Raw genomic sequence first — 7,614 nt, 5'->3', positions numbered from 1 at the left:
CCCCCCCCGCGGGGGGGGGGGGGGGGGTGAGTGAGCGGCTGCATGGTGCTTAGTTGCTGGCTGGGGTTAAACCATGACAAAAGTACTTTGAATTTTTTACTAATGCTGGACATTTCCCAGAGGAGTAAAGAGAGAAAAACAACTTTAGAAGAGTCATCTGCATTATACCAAATTGCCATTCCATTCTGCCTTCTAAAAAGGTCTTGTTAACTGATAGTAGTGTGATTTAATAACTAAGATTAGGTAAAAGTAGATACCATGGAGAAAACACATAGCACACAGCAGTAATAAAATACAGCAGCAGGCTCTCATTTGCTGCCCACATACTGTAAACTTGTGGGTAACTCCATATGTGTTAAGAACCCCGTATTCAATTCACAAAGAAAAGAGCCAAAAAAAGCCACTGACTCTAGCTGTCTGGACCAGTAACACCTCCCACCTGCAATGGCACTTACTTGTTTGCTTTTTATTTTTTTAATTCTCTGTTTACTTGAGATGTAGTACACCCAGTCCTAACATCATTGTCCGTATCAGAGAGCAGAGCATGGGCAGACAGGTCAATGATAAATGCAGTGTACCCACTTTTCACTGCTGGTCTAGACTACCAAATACGGAAGTTTGCCTGCTATTTTACTTGCCATTGCACCACTGGAATAGAAATGCTCAAAACTAAGCAGTCCTTCTGCAGTATGATTCCCCTAAACAGCTGGAATTCTTACAAAGACATCATTATTAGTTCTTATGAGTACACAAAAGTGGTAGGTCAACATTTCCAGAGGCATCTCGGTTGCTTAAGGGCCTGCATGCTGGTCAATGTAATTTTTATTTGAAACGCAACAAGCAGTGTTTTAAAGGAAAACCTTTGAACTGAAGGATAACATCATTTTCAGAAACATTGTCAATGTTTCTGAAAATGAAATGCTGGAGATGAAACATTTTCAGATAACACTGCCTTTCAGCTCCCCTATGCTTTATGAGACAACAGTGAGTCACTGCATAACGACCTTAGTGATAGGCAACACTGCTGACACAGTGGTATCATGATTCAAAAAATACGCAGTATCACATAATTAGAAAATTAGTATGTGCTGATACTACCATGGTGGCTCTACTCGGTGCTACCTGTGTCTCTGCCCCTGTTTGCTGCCCATGTGAGCCTGGGGCAGTACTGGCAGATCAGCTCCCCTGCCCCAGCAGCAGGCAGCTGGAGGAATGGGGATGGCCCTGCCTGGGTCAGCTAGCAGCTCTCCTTCCTCTGCCCAGGATGAATGCCAGTACTGCCACCCTTGTGAGCCTGTGAGGACCTAAAGGTGTGGAGAAGAGAGGAGAGGAAGGAGGGATCTAACACTTTTGCACCCTGTATTGCAGGCTCCTACTAGCGTGTGAAGCTCTCTATTGACAAGTCCCGGCTCCCCTGTTTTTCTCCCCAAGCCAACTAATTCCTAGACTGAAATCAACAAATTGCAGTAATTTGTGGCAGAATATTCTTTCTATTATCAGTCTCATTATAGATTCAGTAGGTATTGCCCCTCACTAAGCCACCTATGTACCTCCTATACCTATAGGAAAGGAACAAAAATAGAGAACACAGGGCTTCAGGAAGGGTGTCAGCAGGGGGGACACATGCAACACAAACCAACCTTTTGTTATTCATGAAAGGGAACACTATTTCATTTTAAATTAAACCATGAGGCTTTCTATTTGTCTGAATCATAGCTTTTTGCGGATACCCTCACTCCTCACCATGTCTAGAGTTTCTGATTTTCCATCTGGGTATTTAACAAACAACATAATTTGCCTCATAAATCTTTGTTAAGATTTTTTGAATGCTGGCTACTTCCCCACACAAAGGCATGCAAATGCACTCCCATTTCCACAGTAGAGCACTACATCTCACAGAAGGAGAATGAAGGGGGAAAAAAACACAACAAAACAAAAACCAGCTGTAGGACAGTCCTGAAAAAATGTTACCAAAGCTGATACAGATTCAACCTTCCCTTGAATTTTGTGGTTTCTCAGAATGAATCCAGCTTTACCTCCCTTGTCAGGAGCAACGAGAATGGTTTTTAGGAAAGGAGGCATTTGGAACTGTTCAGAGAGCTTCCACTTTCCAAAAGCCTTTGCTTGAGGTAAAAAGATCGGTGAGCAAAGGAGGAGGGAAGGAAGGAGTTGTCAACAGACAGTAACAAGAGGAAATCAAGGTAATACCCACCCTTATCCACAAACTATTGCAAACTATTCCAGAACTGTATGTGTTCACTCCCCTCCCTCAATCCCACACCCTAGCCTTCATGCCATCACTTTTGAAATGAAGCACAACACATTGCCTTGTCACAAAAGTTAAAACTGTCATGTTCTTCCTCACCAAGGACAAGCAGCAGTAGCTTTTGAGGCAAAACTGCCAGTGTACACTTCAAACAGTAATAAACAAGCTAAGGATTACAAACCCCTAATAAGGTCTTTGAGGTTTTACAGATCAGGCTTCTCAAATTGCTGTTCTCTCAACAAGGGAGTCTTGCTAATCGTTGGATTTGTGCTTTACAATTTTGAGAAGTTTGTAGTGCTGTTCAAATGTTGTGATCTTCTTCTAGATTTCTTTCTTAAGGAGCTTAACAGAACTATCTGTCCCTTCTCTTGGCCCTGCTTCAGGAAAGTATTTGGTGACATAGTAAGTCAGCTTTTATTCATAAATTCACCTAGGCATGAGTTTAAATGCATTGCACGTAAATCCCAATGGAGTTTAAGTATACATTACCTCAAAAGTAAATTTCCCTGACCAAAGCTTTGAGAATGGATTCAGTGACTGAAAAATCATTTTGTAGAATACAGAGAACTGTGCCTGCTGGACAGGCATCTGAGAAGATGTTCTTTCAAAGGTTTTGTTCTTTCCTTGTGTTAAGTTTCCTTCCCCAAGTTCAGATATGCTGAGGTAGCAGGTCTCTTAGATACTGGCTAGAAAGTTGCAGAATTCTCTTTTTCTTGCTGTGCTTTGACCTCATCTGATTTCATTTACATATTCTGCAGCTTTTCAGCTTGGCCTGTCAAATTTGCTTGATATATGCCTAACTCTCTTCCTGACTTTTCTTCTGAGGGTTTTATTACTCCTGTTTACTTCAGTGCACCTAATTCTCAACAACGGTTTGGTTCTTATGCAGAAAAAGCCAGTTCTTCCCTTGGTCTTTCTCTTCAGTCCAGCTGTCCTCCATAGAGGTGGGTGCTCCTGATTGCATAGGACTTCAGCTTTGACTAGAGGAGGCTCTTTTTACACCAACAAGCATCGCAAAGTGTGAATCAAACCCAAAGGGTGTTTGACTGAGAATTTAGAAAGTTAAACTGCTGAAATATGTAGTTTATAATTAAAGTACTGAGAAAACCTTAGCCAAAGAATCGCTAGAGCAACACTATAATTACGCTGTCCTTCATATCCTGCCATTAGCATTTCTAGAAGTGACATAATAATAATGTGGCTTTTTTTCTCTTTAGGAACTGTCAGCTCTCTTTACAGAATTCATGTAAGTTTATAAAGAATATCAAGTTCTTAAATGGAAAATGCAAATGATGATTTTTGTGTAAGAGACATGACAGTCACATTAGTAAGCTCATGAAATTCATGGCCATATATGTTTCAAGTCAATAGAGTAGAACACTTTTTTCCTTTTCCTTTTTTTTTTTTCCTATCTATTCAGGTTTCAAGAAAAAAAAGGACCTAAAAATCTCTCTTTTGAACTCTCCTGTTAATTGTCCAAATCTAGTATTTTTGTAGGAACACAGACTGCCTATACTTCCAGGAGCACACAGAGAGCCCATCTCAGTCAATCAGGAGGAAGGTTCTGATCCCAGACACCAAAAAAACTTTATGCTGGTAGCAACCAAGCTTGTAATACAAAACACATTTTGGGGGATGTCCCAAAGACATCCTTCAGGCTGCTGTTGCCAGCAGACAATGTTCCTTCTGCCCCATAGCAAGGAAAAGGCTGCAGTACCAGCTGTGGCTGTTGAGTGCCTGGGAGCCTATTTGGGCATGTATCCGCCGACCACTACATCCCTCAGGAGGAGTAATCTCATTTGCATTCTAACATGTCCTAGTGCGTTCAGAAGAGGTAAAAGAAAGTATGTGGCCCTCTGTTACTACATTGGGCATGCTAGGGAGACTTCCTGCTGATTCTGAAGGAGAGCTGATACATTTTCAAAGCACAACTGCTAGAGTTGTGGCTCTCAACAGGACGCAAGGCTTTGGCAGCCACTTCTGTTCTGTTGATTCCCAGTCAATCATAAGTGTTGATAAAAGAAAAATGTGTTTAGGAAAAGAGCATTTTCTGTCAAACAAGCAGCACAAGCATAATGGAGTTGAAATGAGGTACTTGAATGTTTTAAATCTTTCGTGCAGTGTGGAAGTGAAATAAGTACTAAAACAAATCTAAATGTGTTCTCTAATAGATATTAATTATTGACTGCTTGAAAATAAATTATTAGATTCAAAAGACTATGCAATGTTGATTAAATTGCATGAAATTTTATCGTTAGGATAATTCATAGTGCCTGTGGTATAATATGCTGGCCTTTTAAGATCATAAAATGTTACATTGAGGGCAAATATATCTCATTATAACAATCTTTTGGGAAGACAAGCATCTCACATCTGACACAGGCAGATAGCATTTATCTGTTATATACATACATATAAGATACTGATTTACTAGGGGGACACAGGAATGAGAGTCAGGTCCTGGGAAGATATGAATTAGATGTGAACTAAATCTGCATTTACCAAGTTAGTGCAGCACCAAGCTCATTTCATAAACTTTATGAAAGTCAGCGTATACTTGTTTTGAGTCTAGTACTACTTAAGCGTAGCTATACTTCTTTCATAGATCAGTTCCCACCAGCTCAGAGCAGCAATAGAAATAACTCACAGCTGACAAAACATGCCAGGAAAATTGCTGCTGATAAAACCTTGAACTTTTGTTCTTTTTAGAAGGCTGGTCTGAAACCGGTGTAATGGAAGGTGGCCAGGGGTGCTCACTCCCTGCCAGCCAAAGCTCCTTCTTCCATAATAGGGATCACAGTGGTAAGAGAACGACTTCTGTGTAAGTCTCTTTCAGGTTGCATACAGTGCAAGAAAGCATTTGTCTTTATACCACAATTAAATCAAGTCGTGGCTCCAAAATCTCATTTTCCTGTATACAATCCAAACCCCACTTTTACCGTATATATGTCAAAAGCTGCCAAAACAAGCTAGTTGGCTTGTAAGATGAGGGAACTAGATCAAATCAGCACAACTCAGTTGTTCACCCAGTCATTCTGTGTAGCATATTTTGTGTGGCTAAGGGCTAGTCTACATCAGATGGGAGGTGAAACAGTGAATATGTGAGATGTTCTGGTATTTGGTTTTCAGCTTGAAGTCCCTGCAGCCTCATGATGGAGCTCTCCCAAGTGAACTAGCAAGCTTCTGCCAACTGGAGAAAGTCTTCCAAAAGGGCATTACATTCATTTCACGATGAGTTAAAGCAGGGGAAAGAAAAGTTCATATGGTTGCATCTGTATGTCAGATGTCCTTTTTTAGACTTAGGCAGTCTTCCCACGGCTGTCCTACACGTTGCTGTCTCACGCCATGACCAGCCTGTCAGACTACCTAGCTGCCCTATAGTGCACCAGAGTCAAGCTGACCAGCTGCTGACTCACTGCTTTTAAAGGTTGGCATGCAACTCAGTGCACTCCACTGGTGGTCACACAGTGCTAAAAGCTGATTATCCCACTCAGCATCACAGCCATCACACATTGTGTAACTGCCTAGCACTAAGCAGAGATTCCAGATTTCTCTGACACCTGATAGAAGAAATTATTCTCCTTTAAAAGCTGTCACTGTAGCACAAAGAGCTATGAACTAGAAGTAAATAAAGGTAGGACAGGGTATTTGCCTAGGACACATCTTAGGTAATGTCAAAAAAAGGTGTAACTTTTTAAACAGCACAGGAGAGAAAGAGGTCTTCTAATAATTGTGCAAGTCCTCATCCTTACTCTGAGTTGGACATTATGGAAAACACTGAGACACTGAAGATACCAGAACCAGAACTCTGATGAGTTAGAGATGAAAGTCAGAATAATTTTGCTATGAAGGAGCCAAAGAATAATACAGAGAAATAGACAGAGAGAGAGAGAACGAGTCCCAAGCTCAACAGGGTTATGGACGAGGCCTGGCAGTATGTGCTGCATTAAAGTACGTGAATGGATGATCTAAACAAAGACAGATCCTCTGCGCCTGACAGAGGCTGCATTTTAGGCAGGTGTTAGTGAAGACCCTTTCTGAACCTATTTGGCTCTATCCCCATATTCTCGCATGTATGCTGGGAAATTCACATCAGCAGCAATTATTTTCCTTCTATTTTCAGATCCCACAGCCCTCAGCCACATTAGCACTTACCCCTCAGCTGTCCCCTTTCATTTGGCTGGCATTCAAGGCATACTCCTTCTGCACTCCAAGTGCCCTGTGTAAGGCTTCATATGACAAAGCAACAGAGGATAAGTTGGAAACCCCAGCATCAGTGATGGATTAATGAGTCTTTGGCAAACCTTTGTACCTTCTGTTTCAAGTGCCAGGCAAAATCCTTTGATCTTCCCTTATCTACCATATTTATGTAGAAGCATGTAGACTGAAAGAGCAAACAAATAAATAAAATCCCTCAGGTCCACCAAAATAAGAGACCTAATTGAACAAGATTTTCCTGCTTCTAGCAGGAGAATCCGAGAATATGCATGTAACGGATGTGTAAGATATACGGCTTAATGCACTAACGGAAGGCTCTTGCATGCCACAGAGATGAACGTAGTCTAACAGTCCAGGGAAAATGGAATTATACTTAGTAGTGTAACTGCAAGTGTTATCTTTTGACATATACTATGGGTATATACACGATATATTTTATATACAGATATATATATATGTTTGTTTCCTCCATTTTACTCATTTAAGGTGTGATTTTTCAAAATTGCCTAAGTGACTTTCCCACTTTAATTGAACTGAATCGCATAATTACTGAAGATGACAGCATGAGGCCAAACACTGCCCTTGAAATCATTGACTTCTCTAGGAATTGTGTGTATTCAGAAGACCACAGGCTTTTGCAGAGGCTGAATCTGCAAAGTCTGCATAATTGTAGCAGCCTGGTCTGGCATTTCGGAGTTGGCCATCAGAATTATGCCTGCCCAGGGACTATTGACAAAACCTTCAACATATACACCACGTGAAAAAAAAAATCCTTAACAGAAATGGTCCAATCTTCTCCAGATACCTGTGCTGGGCTTTCTGCAGCACTTCTGTGTAGTTTGGAGTGAGTCCCGTGAATTATTTTAAGGCAGGTGTTCCACTGCAAACTAGCAGAACTTCTTGATCCCTCTCTCTTTCCTGTGGCAGTGCGATTTCCAAATCCCTGACAACCACACTGGAGAAACACTGCCATGGGCTGTGATTATGATAGTTCCACATGGATGAACTTTTCCTGAAGTTGCTTTACTGAGGTCAGAAAACCACGTGGGAAACCATCAGCTTTTATTAGGAAAGGATAGTAATGTGGTCATGGTAACAGAATCCAATAGAAGGAAACAAACAAGCAAATT

This window comes from Haliaeetus leucocephalus, unplaced genomic scaffold, assembly GCF_000737465.1.
Source record: "Haliaeetus leucocephalus isolate CR32 unplaced genomic scaffold, Haliaeetus_leucocephalus-4.0 Scaffold973, whole genome shotgun sequence".
NCBI lineage: Eukaryota > Metazoa > Chordata > Aves > Accipitriformes > Accipitridae > Haliaeetus > Haliaeetus leucocephalus.
Note: the sequence above shows the minus strand (reverse complement) of the source record.